Below are 16034 nucleotides of genomic sequence, written 5' to 3' on the forward strand. Positions count from 1 at the left end.
AACTGGAACCAATGTGATCCCCATGAGGAGGTACTCTCTCAGGAACAGGACTGGCTCTCACTATTGTCCATGGAAACCTCTGGCTCAGAAACTGTTGCCATGTTTCAGAGCAACAGACACCTCCAACTAACACCAACAAAGGGAACAAACCCCTCACTACAAAATCACCCATGATCACAAACAACTCAACCATCCCCACACACCCCCAACCAGCTCCTTTTACACACACAACCTGCACTCACCTGACACCAATGTGACCAGAAGCAGCAACATTGAACTAATCAACCAGCCCCAATCTCTACAATGTCCACCAATGACTGAACTCATCGCGTTATTACCAGGAGGGCTTATTTCATTTGGACCAATTGGAGTGGCTGTGAGCTGCAGTGCTGTCACCTGACTGAATTCAGCTCCACAAGGTCTCATGGTGAAGGCCCCATCAATGTAATCATCAAACATAGCTCATTAATCCAGGAGGGTGTCTGCTGGGTCCTGCCCACCCTCACCTGAGGGGACTGACAGTGAGACCGACAGAGAGATTGTCTGAGGATGGGGTTTGGGCAGAACAAAGGGATTGACCTTATATTACACCTCCCCCTGGAAGTGTTTGATGGAGGCAATATGGAAGAAGCTTTATTCTGTATCTAAACTTGTCATGTCCCTGTCAGGGGAATGTTTGATCGGGACAATGCAGGGAGAGCTTTACTGTGATGTTCCTTTTAATTCATAGAGTCGTGGCCGTTTTACTCTGTACTTCACCGCGTGCTGTCTGTGTCCTGGGAACCTTTGATGGGGGCAGCTTTCCTTCCAGTTTTCAAGAATAGAAGAAGCTTTAGCTTCAATTGGAAAGAGTAGAATCTATTACTCCATTTCTAACTCAGTGAGGTCCCTGGATTGAAAGTGTTTGATGTAGACAGTGTAGCTGTACATTTAGTTTAAAAGTGTAGAGACAGCTTTCTGTTCAGTGAAAATGAGCAGAGGAAGCTCATGTATCGAGTCCCACACTGACCTTGCTGTGGCAGAGTTTGTTGGGGGATGGTGTTGAGGGAGAAAGTGAGGATTGCAGATTCTGGAGATCACAGTCAAAGTGTATGGTCCCTGAAAAGTACAGCAGGTCATGCAGCATCTGAGGAGCAGGAGAGTCAATGTTTCGGCTGTAAGCCCTTCATCAGGATTATAGGTTGGGAAAGGGGGCTGAGAGATAAATAGAAGGTTAGAGGTTGGGGAGGAAGATAGCTGGGATGGTGATAGATGAAGGTGCAGGGTGTTGAGATAATTTTACATTCATTCTAAAAGGGACGCTGGGGCAGCACGGGCGCCCAGTGGTTAGCACTGCTGCCTCACAGCACCAGGGACATGGGTTCGATTCCAGTCTCGGGCGACCCTCTGTGTGGAGTTTGCACATTCTCCTTGTGTCTGTGTGGGATTACTCTTGGAGCTCCTGTCTCCTCCCACTGTTCAAAGATGTATAGGTTAGGTGGGTTAGCCATAGGAAAGTACCGTCAGTAGGTTCGGTACATTAGACAGGGAATATGCAGAGTAATAGGGTAAGGGAATGGGTTTGGCTGGGTTACTCTTCAAAGGGTCAGCATGGACTTGTTGGGCCAAATGGTCTGTTTCCAAACTAGGGATTCTATGATTATGTGTATAACTCCCTACGGCCTGATCAGCTGTACCCTGGAACTCTGTGGGAAGCTCAGGGAGTGATTGCTGGGCCTCTTGCTGAGAAATTTGTATCATCAACATTTGCAGGTGAGGTATCGGAAGACTGGAGGTTGGCTAATGTGTTGTCACTATTTAGGAAAGGTGGTCAGGAAAAGCCAGGGAACTACAGACTAGTGAGCTTGGCATCGGTGGTGGGCAAGTTATCGGAGGGATTCCTGAGGGATAGGATTTACATGTATTTGGTAAGCCAAAGACTGATTAGGGATAGTCAGCATGGCTTTGTGGGAGAGAAATCATTTCTCATAAAATTGATTGACTTTTTTGAAGAAGTAATGCAAAGGATTGATGAGAGCAATGTGGTGGATGTGATCTGTATGGACTTCATCAAGGCATTCAACAAAGTGCCTCATGGGTGACTGGTTAGCAAGGTTAGATCTCATAGAATACAGGGATGTGGATACAGAACTGGCTGGAAGGTAGAAGACACAGGGTCGTGGTGGAGGATTGTTTTTCAGAGTGGAGGCCTGTGACCGTTGGTGTGCCAATGATTTGGGTGTGAACATGGGAGGTTTGGTTAGTAAGTTTGCAGACGACTCCAAAATTGGAGGTGTAGTTGTCAGCGAAGGAGGTTACCATGATCTCATGTGATTGGATCATGTCGATTTCACCAGTTTCCTTATTTCCCCTCCTCCCAACCCCAGCCCCTCCCATTTACCTCTCTGCCCCCTTTAGGGACCCACTCATTCCTGATGAAGAGCTTGTGTTTGAAATGTTGTCTCTCTTGTTCCTCAGATGCTGCCTGACCGGCTGTGCTTTGACAGCACCACACTGCCCAACTCTGATCTGCAGTCCTCACTTTCTCCCAACTGGGCACGTGCACCGAGAAATTGCAAATGGAATTCAACGTAGATAAGTATGAGGTGTTACATTTTGGAAAGTCAAATCTAAATTGGAGTATCATGATGAATGGTTGGGCCTTAAGGAGTGTAGTGGAACAGAGGGACCTTGAAGTTCAGGTGTATGGTTTTCTGAAAGTGGAGTCACAGGCAGACAGGACAGTGAAGGCGGCTATGGGCACACTGGCCTTCATCAGTCAGGGCACGGAGTACAGATGTTGGGGAGTGATGTTGCAGGTGTACAGAATGTTGTTGAGGCTGCACTTGGAGTATTGTGTTCAGTTTTGGTCACCTTGCTACAGGAAAGATGCTATTAAACAGGATAGAGTGCAGAAGGAATTTACAAGGATGTTGCCAGGACTCAGGGTCTGAGTTGGAGGGAGAGGTCGGACATGGACTTTTTTCTTTGGAGCAAAGGAGAGTGGGGTTGGGGAGGTGGGGGAGGGGTGGGTGGTGTTGATGGTGTATTCTTATGGAAGTGTATCAGATTATGAAAGGCATGGATGCGGTGAATGCACTCAGTCTTTTTCTCAGTGTGGAGGTGTTAAGGACTAGAGGACATCAGTTTAAGGTTAGTGGGGAAAGAATGAAAGGGAACCTAAGGGGCAATGATGTCACACAGTGTTGGTGGGGGGGGTGGGGAGTACGCATATGGAATAAGAAGCCAGCAGAAATGGTTGAGGCAGGTACATAAACAACGTTCAAAAGTGCATTTAGATAAATACATGGCCATGTGAACCTTCCTCAGGGATGCGTAAGTTGGATGCGTTAGTGAGGGGGCATGTAGAGTAGAGTAATAGGGGAGGGGAATGAGTCTGCGTGGGTTATCTTTCAGAAGGTCAGTGTGGACTTGTTGGGCCAAATAGTCTGTTTCCATTCTGTAGGGATAGTAAGATTCTGGATAAAGGTGGATAAATCGATCGTTCACACGTTTGCAGATGACACCAAAAATTGGAGGTGTAGTTGTCAATGAAGGAGGTTACCATGATCCCATGAGATTGGAATGTCAATTTCACCAGTTTCCTTATTTCCCCTCATCCCAGCACCAGAACCTCCCATTAATCTTGGGGTCTCCCCTCATTAATGATGAGGAGCTTGTTCTTGAAATGTTGTCTGTCTTGTTCCTCAAATGCTGCCTGACCAGCTGTATTTTTACAGCATCACACTTTCCGACTCTGATCTCCAGCATCTGCAGTCCTCACTTTCTCCCACCTGAGCACGTGCATAGAAAAATTGCAAATGGAGTTCAATGTAGGTCAGTATGAGGTGTTAGTTTGGAATGTCACATCAAGGTAGGATTTTCATGGTGAATGGTTGGGTCTTAAGGAGTGTAGTGGGACAGAGGGACCTTGAAGTTCAGGTGGATGGTTCTCTGAAAGTGGATTCACAGGTAGACAGGGCAGTGAAGGCAGCTTTTGGCACACTGGCCTTCATCAGTCAGGGCACTGAGTACAGATGTTGGGAAGTGATGTTGCAGGTGTACAGAATGTTGTTGAGGCTGCACTTGGAGTATTGTGTTCAGTTTTGGTCACCTTGCTACAGGAAAGATGCTATTAAACAGGATAGAGTGCAGAAGGAATTTACAAGGATGTTGCCAGGACTCAGGGTCTGAGTTGGATGGAGAGGTTGGATAAGCTTTGCTCAGAAGAAAAAAAGTCAAAGGAGACTTGGGGAGGGCGGGGTTGGGTAGTGTGTGGAGGGATGGTGGATTCTTATGGAAGTGTATCAGATCATGAAAGGCATGGATAGGATGAATGTGCTCAGTCTTTTTCCCCAGGATTGAGGAGTCAAGGCCGAGAGGGCACCAGTTTCAGGTTAGAGGGGAAAGAATGAAAAGGAGCATGAGGGGCAAAGATTTCACACAGAGGGAGGTCCGCATATAGAATAAGAAGCCAGCAGATGTGGTTGAAGCAGGTACAGAAACAACGTTCAAAATGCATTTGGACAAATTCATGGATAGGAAAGGATTAGGAGGCTGTAGGCCCTGTCCAGGGAAATGGGGTTAGTGTGGATGGACATTTTCATTGACATGGAACAATTTGCCAAGGGGAGGTGGTTACACAAATTTCCCTACCCTTGATGATGGAGGAGCCCAGTGCATAGGATAAGGCTAAACATTTGCAATAAGATTTGAGACCCCAGCTGCAGATGATTAACCTGACTCACTGAATTCCTGTCTCAGTAACATACCATTATGCCACTTGTCCCACCCACCTGTAGACAGACACCTGAGCTTAAGACAGATGGCTCAGTGATAGCCATTAGTGTCAAGGATTTAAGGGTTTAATTAACAGAATCCCTGCAGTGTGGAAACTGGCCATTCAGTCCAACAATTCCACACTAACTCTGGAAAAAAAAAGCCACCTAGACCCATTCTCTTACTCCACCTTTACCCCTGACTAATGTCCCTAACCTACACATCCCTCAAATCTATGGTTAAGTTAGCATAGCCATTTCATCTAACCTGCACATCTTTGGATTGTGGGGAAAAAACCCACAGACAGACAGGGAGAATTCCACACGATAGTCACCCAAGGCTGGAAACAAACTGATTGCTAACCACTGTGCCACAATGCTGCTCAAGAGAATGCGGGAGTAATCTGAGCAGTGACTGGGGAGACAGGTACACATTTGTATCGAGAGAGACTCTTGGAAGGTTAGCAGGACCTGACCACAGACACTGCCAGACCACCTGAGTTTTCCCAGCATTGTGGTTTCAGATTTCCAGCCTCTGCATTATTTTGGTTTTAGTCCTGAGTGTAAGTTCCTTCCAGAGTCTTCAGCAGCTGACAATGCTATGGTTTGAAGAATCACTTCGTCCCAGTTTTTTTGGAGTCTGAGGCAAAGGTGGGAGCTGTCTGTCGATAACCAGTAAACAGACAATGAGGTCTTGGATTTTCTATTTAAATTAAAACAATAGAATCAGTCTGAATGGGTGTGGTCAAGCTCTCAGAATCAGTACTTTTAACATTCAGCAGTACTGCTAAGGTCTTCCAGTGAAAGCTATTTTCCCCTCACTCCTTCAGTCAAAATCTAGGCTGGGGGGCTGTTTCTGCTTTTGGATTTGCTAGTGGTTTCTGAATTTACCTTTTGCCAACGGGTTGTTTATGGGAACTGACTACATTGGACAAGGGAGAGGGGGATGGCTGCAGATCAGAGTCAAAACATGTGGTACTGGAAAAGCACAGCTGGTCAGGCAGTATCTGATGACCAGGAGAGTCAACATTTCAAGCATAAGCTTGGCATCAGGAATGTGGGAGGTTCCAAGGGGGCAGAGAGATAAATGGGAAGGGGGTGGGGAAAGTATCTGAGAATACAATATAGTTAGCTGAAGGTGGGGGGTGGGGGACAGTGGCAGTGATGTTCAGTGGAGAAGTAGAGGAAAAAAAGATAGACATTTCCAAGAGAAAGAGGGCAGTGCTGAGTAAGATGGTTGGATCTGGGATAAGGTGGGAAAGAAGAGCAGAACTGGTGAAATCCACACTGGAATCCTCCATCCACAAGATCAAAAGATGGAAGATGAGGTATTCTTCCTCCAGTTGTTGGGAGGCTAGAATTTGGTGGGAGAGGCAGCCCAGGACTTGCATGCCCTTGGCAGAGTGGAAGGGGGAGTTGGAGTGTTCAGCCAGAAGGTGGTGGGGTGGATTGCTGTGAAGTCCAGAAAATGTTCTGGAGGTTGGTGAAACCAATTCAGAGTAAAGGGGTAGCTATGGGCACCAACATGACCACAGCTCTGCCTGTCTCTTGATCAGATACAACAACAAGTTCATCCACTGCAGCTACACTGGTACCATGACACATCGTGCCCTCCATTACTGGATGGAATTGTTACCATCTTTCCCTCCCACAAAGAGCGAGAACAGTTCAGTGTTTACTATGAAGGAGGATAGGGAAGGTGTGGAAAGAAGGGAAATAGATAGTGACATGTGGACACTTTTGAACATTAGTTAAATGGAGGTGGTGTTAGAGGTCTTCAACCACATCCCCTGTCCTGGAGGGGAGAGCACAGTTCACATTCAACTCTGAATAGACCATTAGGGCCACATTCAAAATTAGGTTTCTATTCAATTAAGTGACCACAACCCTCTGGACTTGCCAGCATAGCTTTGTGGTTCAGGGGCATGATAATTTCCAGCCCATCAGTTTGATATCCCAATATTGTACATATTAGAAAATTAGAGGGATAACAATTCACAAAAACAGCAGGACTGGCAGCATCTCAGGAGACGGGAACATTGGGAATCCACATGGACACTTCTGAAGAGAATCAGAACAGACAAGGAACCCCAACTGCTCCTCCCTCAGACACTGCCACATCTGAGCAGTTCCTCCAGCACATTCTGTGAACAGTGATTTCATTTGAATGGAAAGCACCTTTCAATGTCATCAAACCCCTGTACTTCCTGGAATAAGCAAACCATAATCTTCCACAACCCAATCATTCAGAAAGCTCAGTTCATGGACTAGAGAGGCTAAACCCAGGCAGAGTTTAAAAAAAAAGAGGATGCAGAAACAAACCAGGTTAAGAGAGAAGACACCATGAATCACTGCTTTATTGACTATTGCAATCACCAGTTGATGGGTGTTTGCTTGTGTCTCCTGTACAGGCGGAAGGCCAGCAATGAAGCAGAGATCAGACAGACAGCTGTCACAGTCAGGACCACCATCACAACCAGCTCTGACTCCACACCTACAAAACAAGGAGAAACCAGTTGTTACTGAGGGAAAACAGGGACAGAAAGGGAAACTAGCAGGCAGCCAACTCACCGCTTGGAGACCTCTCCTGAATCCTTCCATCACCCTCAGTGAGGGGCTGCATTGCCAGGTTGGTAAGCTCAGTATCCAGAATGATCAGGGGACCAAGTGACGCCTCCCCCTCACACTCCAATCCAGCTTCACTCTCTGCAACAAACATACCAGTCAGGGAAAGGGGAGGGGGGTAAGTGAGGAGAGATCCAACATCTAGAGGGTGAATGTCCTACCAGCTTCAGGGCCAAGGTCTCTCCTTCCTCTGAAAGGGATCAGGATCTCCCTTGTGCTCCCACAATTCCCCACATGGCAACAGGCACAAATGTCACTGTCTGACCCCTCCAATGGGCTCCAGCTAAATGAGAGAAACAGCCCATCAACCACATGGTGCATCACCTCTCCCAACAACAACATCCCTGAGGGACAGGGAGAGGGAACTTACATACGCTCCAGCTTCTGGAAAGTACAAGCTTTGTTCCTGGAATCTCCCTGATCTGCTGCAGCAACTCTCAGGTGGCAGGTGATGAATATCTGAGGGACACAGTCAGAACAAGTCAGTGTTTAGTGACTCCCTCCCCAATGTGGAGAAGCACATCAGCAGCTTCCTCTTACCAAGGAACGCTCATCTCCATAGAAACGGAAGGCATCCAGGTCAAACTGGAGCTTGTCCGGCTTCCGCCCGTCTCTGGGCAACACAAAGGTTGAAAAGGAGTCCTCAGCTTTGCTGTCCAGGAGACAACTGCAGATGGACAAAGGGCCATGAAGTGAATGGAGTGAAGCCATTGAGATGGGAGCAGCTGGAGAAAGCAGAGAGTTCCTTACCCATTGTAGTCAATGATGCTGTATCTCGGGGTGGAGTCCTTGTCTGGGCTCAGTGTAGCTACACAGCGATCAATGTACAGCTTCAGGGACACATGGTTGGCCATTGAAACAGATGCCTCAATGTGAATGAGGTCTCCCAGGAAGTAGACAGTGGAAGTGCGCTCTGTAAGCCAGTCACCTGAAGTACAGCAAGACAAGGGTTGGAGCCAATGGGTACAACTCAGACACCAGGAGATCCCTCCCCAGTCACCCATCACATACCATTCATTAGACGGAGAGAATGACAAATGCCCTTCTCCAGACCTGGTGGAGCTGAATGGGATCCAGGTGGGCTTGATGGGATTGCTGCTCACATTGCCCTTCCTGGGGAAAGGTGACAAGCATCCATTTTAGGACAGTGTTAGACAACAGCAGCAAGGGATCATACTGACAATCGAGTCAAGATTCTCACCTGAAATACCAACATTCAATGGGAACAGCAGCTCCATTTGTTCTCACAAATGACAGATCCAGGATAGTTCGGGATGTGGGTCAGGTGGGTGGTTTAGATCAGGAAATCTCCAGTCATCTGAAAGACACCAGGTTTAGGAATGAGGGGCTGATCTGAAATGAGAAGGATCTACACAGGGTTCACAATGACACTGTCACATTGGGACAATTCTTTAGGGCATGTGACAGTTTCAGGGCCAGGAGACTGCTTTCCCACCCCCAGAGCTGGAGGGACCACTAGAGGGCAGTAGGTCACAGGTCAGGGGTTAGTCATTTAGGATCAATTTAACAAGGTGTGACATCATTTTAGAGGTCCAGATGGGAATTCCTGATCCAAACATTGGAGAGGGTGGGTGGGTGGAGGAAAATGAAGGTGGCATTGGTGTCTCAGGCAGAATTAGAGATAAATATTGAAGGAACAGGTAGATGGTGATTATTATTACAGAAGAGGCAGCAGGGATCTTTTGGCCATCATCTCCCGATGTTATCGTGAAACTTTCAGATTGTGAGCAGAGATTATGAGCAGAATACATGGAGAGATTAATAGCAATGGGAGGCAAATATCTAGAGTGCACGAGATGGAAAGAGTGAAAAAAATAATTAACCAGAAAGAAAATCAACAGTTTGAACTACAGGCCAAATTCATATTGAATAAATATACATTCTAACAGAACAGTGTGTAATCAGAGGCTTCTAAACCAGTGAGAATATGAGCACAAGGCTAGAGATAGAGAACAGTTCAGGTACAGTAATAATCCAAGATAGGAACTTAGTCTGACAATTTAGAGGTCTAGTCCTCCTCAATATCAACATCACTACATTCAGGAAAACTTGGACAGCCCAAGCTTCCAGCAAGTGTAGACAACCCTCATTACCTGCAGTCTACTACCACACTCATGCAGCATATAGTCAAAGAGGACAGTCTGATTCTCAGGGTAGACCCTGGTTGGCTGACAACCTGCTGTCCCCAGGGTCAGGTCAGCAGCTTTAATCAGGTGCCCGGTTCCAAATAAATCCAGCTGGGCCCTGACCAGCAGGTTGTGCTCTCCACACTGCACCACAGTCTGCAGTGGGGACACATTCCCAACCTCAGACATTCAGAAACTGGAACCAACGGGATCCCCATGAGGAGGCACTCTCTCAGGAACAGGGCTGGCTCTCACTATTGTCCATGGAAACCTCTGGCTCAGAAACTGTTGCCATGTTTCAGAGCAACAGACACCTCCAACTAACACCAACAAAGGGAACAAACCCCTCACTACAAAATCACCCATGATCACAAACAACTCAACCATCTCTCCACACACCCCCAACCAGCTCCTTTTATACACAAAACCTGCACTCACCTGACACCAATGTGACCAGAAGCAGCAACATTGAACTAATCAACCAGCCCCAATCTCTACAATGTCCACCAATGACTGAACTCATCGCGTTATTACCAGGAGGGCCTATTTCATTTGGACCAATTGGAGTGGCTGTGAGCTGCTGTGCTGTCACCTGACTGAATTCAGCTCCACAAGGTCTCATGGTGAAGGCCCCATCAATACAATCATCAAACATAGCTCATTGATACAGGAGGGTGTCTGCTGGGTCCTGCCAACCCTCACCCAAAGAGACTGACAGTGAGACCCATGGAGGGATTGTCTGAGGATGGGGTTTGGGCAGAACAAAGGGATTGACCTTATATTACACCTCCCCCTAGAAGTGTTTGATAGAGGCAATATGGACGAAGCTTTATTCTGAATCTAAACTTGACATGTCCCTGTCAGGGGAATGTTTGATTGGGACAATGCAGGGAGAGCTTTACTGTGATGTTCCTTTTAATTCATAGAGTCGTGGCAGTTTTACTCTGTATTTCACCGTGTGCTGTCTGTGTCCTGGGAACCTTTGATGGGGACAGCTTTCCTTCCAGTTTTCAAGAATAGAAGAAGCTTTAGTTTCAATTGGAAAGAGTAGAATCTATTACTCCATTTCTAACTCAGTGAGGTCCCTGGATTGAAAGAGTTTGATGTAGACAGTATAGCTGTACATTTAGTTTAAAAGTGTAGAGACAGCTTTCTGTTCAGTGAAAATGAGCAGAGGAAGCTCATGTATCGAGTCCCACGTTGACCTTGCTCTGGCAGAGTTTGTTGGAGGATGATGTTGAGGGAGAAAGTGAGGATTGCAGATTCTAGAGATCACAGTCAAAGTGTATGGTCCCTGAAATGTACAGCAGGTCATGCAGCATCTGAGGAGCAGGAGAGTCACTGTTTCAGGTATAAGTACTTCATCAGGATTGTGTGTTGGGAAAGGGGGCTGAGAGATAAAAAGAAGGTTAGAGGTTGGGGAGGAAGATAGCTGGGATGGTGATAGGTAGATGAAGGTGCAGGGTGTTGAGATAATTTTACATTCATTCTAAAAGGGACGATGGGGCAGCACGGTGACACAGTGGTTAGCACTGCTGCCTCACAGCACCAGGGACATGGGTTCGATTCCAGTCTCGGGCGACACTCTGTGTGGAGTTTGCACATTCTCGTTGTGTCTGTGTAGGATTACTCTTGGAGCTCCTGTCTCCTCCCACTGTTCAAAGATGTGCAGGTTAGGTGGGTTAGCCCTGGGAAAGTACCGTCAGTGGTCAGGGATATGTAGGTTTGGTACATTAGACAGGGAATATGCAGAGTAATAGGGTAAGGGAATGGGTTTGGCTGGGTTACTCTTCAAAGGGTCAGCATGGACTTGTTGGGCCAAATGGCCTGTTTCCAAACTAGGGATTCTATGATTATGTGTATAACTCCCTACGGCCTGATCAGGTGTACCCTGGAACTCTGTGGGAAGCTCGGGGAGTGATTGCTGGGCCTCTTGCTGAGAAATTTGTATCATCAACATTTGTAGGTGAGGTACCGGAAGATGGAGGTTGGCTAATGTGTTGCCACTATTTAGGAAAGGTGGTCAGGAAAAGCCAGGGAACTACAGACTAGTGAGCTTGGCATCAGTGGTGGGCAAGTTATAGGAGGGATTCCTGAAGGATAGGATTTACATGTATTTGGTAAGCCAACGACTGATTAGGGATAGTCAGAATGGCTTTGTGGGAGAGAAATCATTTTTCATAAAATTGTTTGACTTTTTTGAAGAAGTAATGCAGAGGATTGATGAGAGCAGTGTGGTGGATGTGATCTGTATGGACTTCAGCAAGGCATTCAACAAAGTGCCTCATGGGTGACGGATTAGCAAGGTTAGATCTCATAGTATACAGGGATGTGGATACAGAACTGGCTGGAAGGTAGAAGACACAGGGTCGTGGTGGAGGATTGTTTTTCCAGAGTGGAGGCCTGTGACCGTTGGTGTGCCATAAGGATCGGTGCTTTTTGTCATTTGTATAAATGATTTGGATGTGAACATGGGAGGTATCATTAGTAAGTTTGCAGATGACACCAAAATTGGAGGTGTAGTTGTCAGCGAAGGAGGTTACCATGATCTCATGTGATTGGATCATGTCGATTTCACCAGTTTCCTTATTTCCCCTCCTCCCAACCACAGCCCCTCCCATTTACCTCTCTGCCCCCTTTAGGGACCCACCCATTCCTGGTGAAGGGCTTGTGTTTGAAATGTTGTCTCTCTTGTTCCTCAGATGCTGCCTGACCGGCTGTGCTTTGACAGCACCACACTTCCCAACTCTGATCTCCAGCCCTCACTTTCTCCCAACTGGGCACGTGCCCCGAGAAATTGCAAATGGAGTTCAACATAGATAAGTATGAGGTGTTACATTTTGGAAAGTCAAATCTAAGTTGGAGTATCATGATGAATGGTAGGGCCTTAAGGAGTGTAGTCGAACAGAGGGACCTTGAAGTTCAGGTGTATGGTTTTCTGGAAGTGGAGTCACAGGTAGACAGGGCAGTGAAGAAGGCTATGGGCACACTGGCCTTCATCAGTCAGGGCACTGAGTACAGATGTTGGGAAGTGATGTTGCAGGTGTACAGAATGTTGTTGAGGCTGCACTTGGAGTATTGTGTTCAGTTTTGGTCACCTTGCTACAGGAAAGATGCTATTAAACAGGATAGAGTGCAGAAGGAATTTACAAGGATGTTGCCAGGACTCAGGGTCTGAGTTGGAGGGAAAGGTTGGATAAGCTTTGACGTTTTTCCTTCAGAGCAAAGGAGACTTGAGGAGGGCAGGGTTGGGTAGTGTGTGGAGGGATGGTGGACTCTTATGGAAGTGTATCAGATCATGGAAGGCATGGATGGGATGAATGTGCTCAGTCTTTTTCCCCAGGATTGAGGAGTCAAGGCCGAGAGGGCACCAGTTTCAGGTTAGAGGGGAAAGAATGAAAAGGAACGTGAGGGGCAAAGATTTCATGCAGAGGGAGGGCAGCAGATGGAATAAGAAGCCAGCAGATGTTTCTGTACCTGCTTCAACCACAACATTCAAACTGCATTTGGACAAATTCATGGATAGGAGAGGATTAGAAGGCTGTGGGCCATGTACAGGGAAATGGGGTTAGTGTGGATGGACATTTTCATTGACATGGAACAATTTGCCAAGGGGGAGGAGGTTACACAAATTTCCCTACCCTTAATGATGGAGGAGCCCAGCGCATAGGATAAGGCTAAACATTTGCAATAAGATTTGAGACCCCAGCTGCAGATGATTAACCTGACTCACTGAATTCCTGTCTCAGTAACACTACCATTATGCCACTTGTTCCACCCACCTGTAGACAGAAGCCTGAGCCTAAGACAGATGGCTCAGTGATAGCCATTAGTGTCAAGGATTTAAGGGTTTAATTAACAGAATCCCTGCAGTGTGGAAACTGGCCATTCAGTCCAACAATTCCACACTAACTCTGAAAAAAAAAAAGCCACCTAGACCCATTTTCTTACTCCACCTTTACCCCTGACTAATGTCCCTAACCTACACATCCCTCAAATCTATGGTTAAGTTAGCATAGCCATTTCATCTAACCTGCACATCTTTGGATTGTGGGGAAAAACCCCACACACAGACAGGGAGAATTCCACACGATAGTCACCCAAGGCTGGAAACAAACTGATTGCTAACCACTGTGCCACCATGCTGCCCAAGAGAATGCGGGAGTAATCTGAGCAGTGACTGGGGAGACAGGTACACGTTTGTATCGAGAGAGACTCTTGGAAGGTTAGCAGTACCTGACAACTGACGCTGCCAGACCACCAGAGTTTCCCAGCATTCTGTGGTTTCAGATTTCCAGCCTGTGCAGTATTTTGCTTTTAGTCCTGAGTGTAAGTTCCTTCCAGAGTCTTCACCATCTGACAATGCTATGGTTTGAAGAATCATATTTTGTCCCAGTTTTTTTTTGAGAGTCTTTGAGGCAAAGGTGGGAGCTGTCTGTCGATAACCAGTATACAGACAATGAGGTCTTGGATTTTCTATTTAAAACAATAGAATCAGTCTGAATGGGTGTGGTCAAGCTCTCAGAATCAGTACTTTTAACATTCAGCAGTACTGCTAAGGTCTTCCAGTGAAAGCTATTTTCCCCTCACTCCTTCAGTCACAAAATCTAGGCGGGGGGGGGGGGGGGTGGGGTGGGGAAAGCTGTTCCTGCTTTTGGATTTGCTACAGTGGTTTCTGAATTTGCCTTTTGCCAACGGGTTGTTTATGGGAACTGACTACATTGGACAAGGGAGAGGGGGATGGCTGCAGATCAGAGAAAAAACATGTGGTACTGGAAAAGCACAGCTGGTCAGGCAGTATCTGATGAACAGGAGAGTCAACATTTCAAGCATAAGCTTGGCATCAGGAATGTGGGAGGTTCCAAGGGGGCAGAGAGATAAATAGGTAGGGGGTGGGGAAAGTATCTGAATACAATATAGTTAGCTGAAGGGGGGGGGGTGGGAGGAGGAGAAGGAGGGGGAGAGCAGTGGCAGTGATATTCAGTGGAGAAGTAGAGGGATACAGCAGATAGACATTTCAAACAGAAAGAGGGCAGTGCTGAGTAAGATGGTCGGATCTGGGATAAGGTGGGAAAGGAAGATCAGAACTGGAGAAATCCACACTGGAATTTTTCATCCACAAGATCAAAAGATGGGAGATGAGGTGTTCTTCCTCCAGTTGTTGGGAGGTTAGAATTTGGTGGTAGAGGCAGCCCAGGACTTGCATGCCCTTGGCAGAGTGGAAGGGGGAATTGGAGTGTTCAGCCAGAAGGTGGTGGGATTGATTGCTGTGAAGTCCAGAAATGTTCTACAGCTTGGTGAAACCAATTCAGAGTAAAGGGGTAGCTATGGGCACCAACATGACCACAGCTCTGCCTGCCTCTTTGTCAGGTACAACAAAGTTCACTTTCTACAGCTACACTGGTACCATGACACACCATGCCCTCCATTACTGGATGGTATTGTTACCATCTTTTCCTCCCACAAAGAGCGAGAACAGTTCAGTGTTTACTATGGAGGAGGATAGGGAAGGTGTGGAAAGAAGGGAAGTACCTAGTGACATGTGGACACTTTTGAACATTAGTTAAATGGAGGTGGTGTTAGATGTCTTCAAGCACATCCCTTGTCCTGGAGGGGTGAGCACAGTTCACATTCAACGCTGAATAGATCATTAGCGCCATCCACATTCAAAATTAGGTTTCTATTCAATTAAGTGACCACAACCCTTCTGGACTTGCCAGCATAGCTTTGTGGTTCAGGGGCATGATAATTTCCAGCCCATCAGTTTGATATCCCAATATTGTAGATATTAGAAATTAGAGGGATAACAATTCACAAAAACAGCAGGACTGGCAGTATCTCAGGAGATGGGAACATTGGGAATCTACATGGACACTTCTGAAGAGAATCAGAACAGACAAGGAACCAAACTGCTCCTCCCTCAGACACTGCCACATCTGAGCAGTTCCTCCAGCACATTCTGTAAACAGTGATTTCATCTGAATGGAAAGCACCTTTCAATGTCATCATCAAACCCCTGTACTTCCTGGAAGGAGCAAACAATAATCTTCCATAACCCAATCAATCAATCATTCAGAAAGCTCAGTTCATGGATTAGAAAGGCTAAACCCAGGCATAGTTTAAAAAGAGAGGATGCAGAAACAAACCAGGTCAAGAGAGAAGACACCATGAATCACTGCTTTATTGACTATTGCAATCACCAGTTGATGGGTGTTTGCTCGTGTCTCCTGTACAGGAGGAAGGCCAGCAATGAAGCAGAGATCAGACAGACAGCTGTCACAGTCAGGACCACCATCACAACCAGCTCTGACTACACACCTACAAAACAAGGAGAAACCAATGGTTACTGAGGGAAAACAGGGACAGAAAGGGAAACTAACAGGCAGCAAACTCACCGCTTGGAGACCTCTCCTGAATCCTTCCATCACCCTCAGTCAGGGGCTGCGTTGCCAGGTTGGTCAGCTCAGTATCCAGAATGATCAGGGGACCAAGTGAGGCCTCCCCC

The 16034-nt window shown here is 46.8% G+C and overlaps 1 pseudogene; it reads right to left on the reverse strand.

The window, feature by feature from the left end:
- Positions 1 to 7129: 7129 nt before the first annotated feature.
- Positions 7130 to 15954, reverse strand: LOC132834214 (zona pellucida sperm-binding protein 3-like; annotated as a pseudogene).
- Positions 15955 to 16034: the final 80 nt, after the last annotated feature.

This window comes from Hemiscyllium ocellatum, chromosome 39, assembly GCF_020745735.1.
Source record: "Hemiscyllium ocellatum isolate sHemOce1 chromosome 39, sHemOce1.pat.X.cur, whole genome shotgun sequence".
NCBI classification, from domain to species: Eukaryota; Metazoa; Chordata; class Chondrichthyes; order Orectolobiformes; family Hemiscylliidae; genus Hemiscyllium; species Hemiscyllium ocellatum.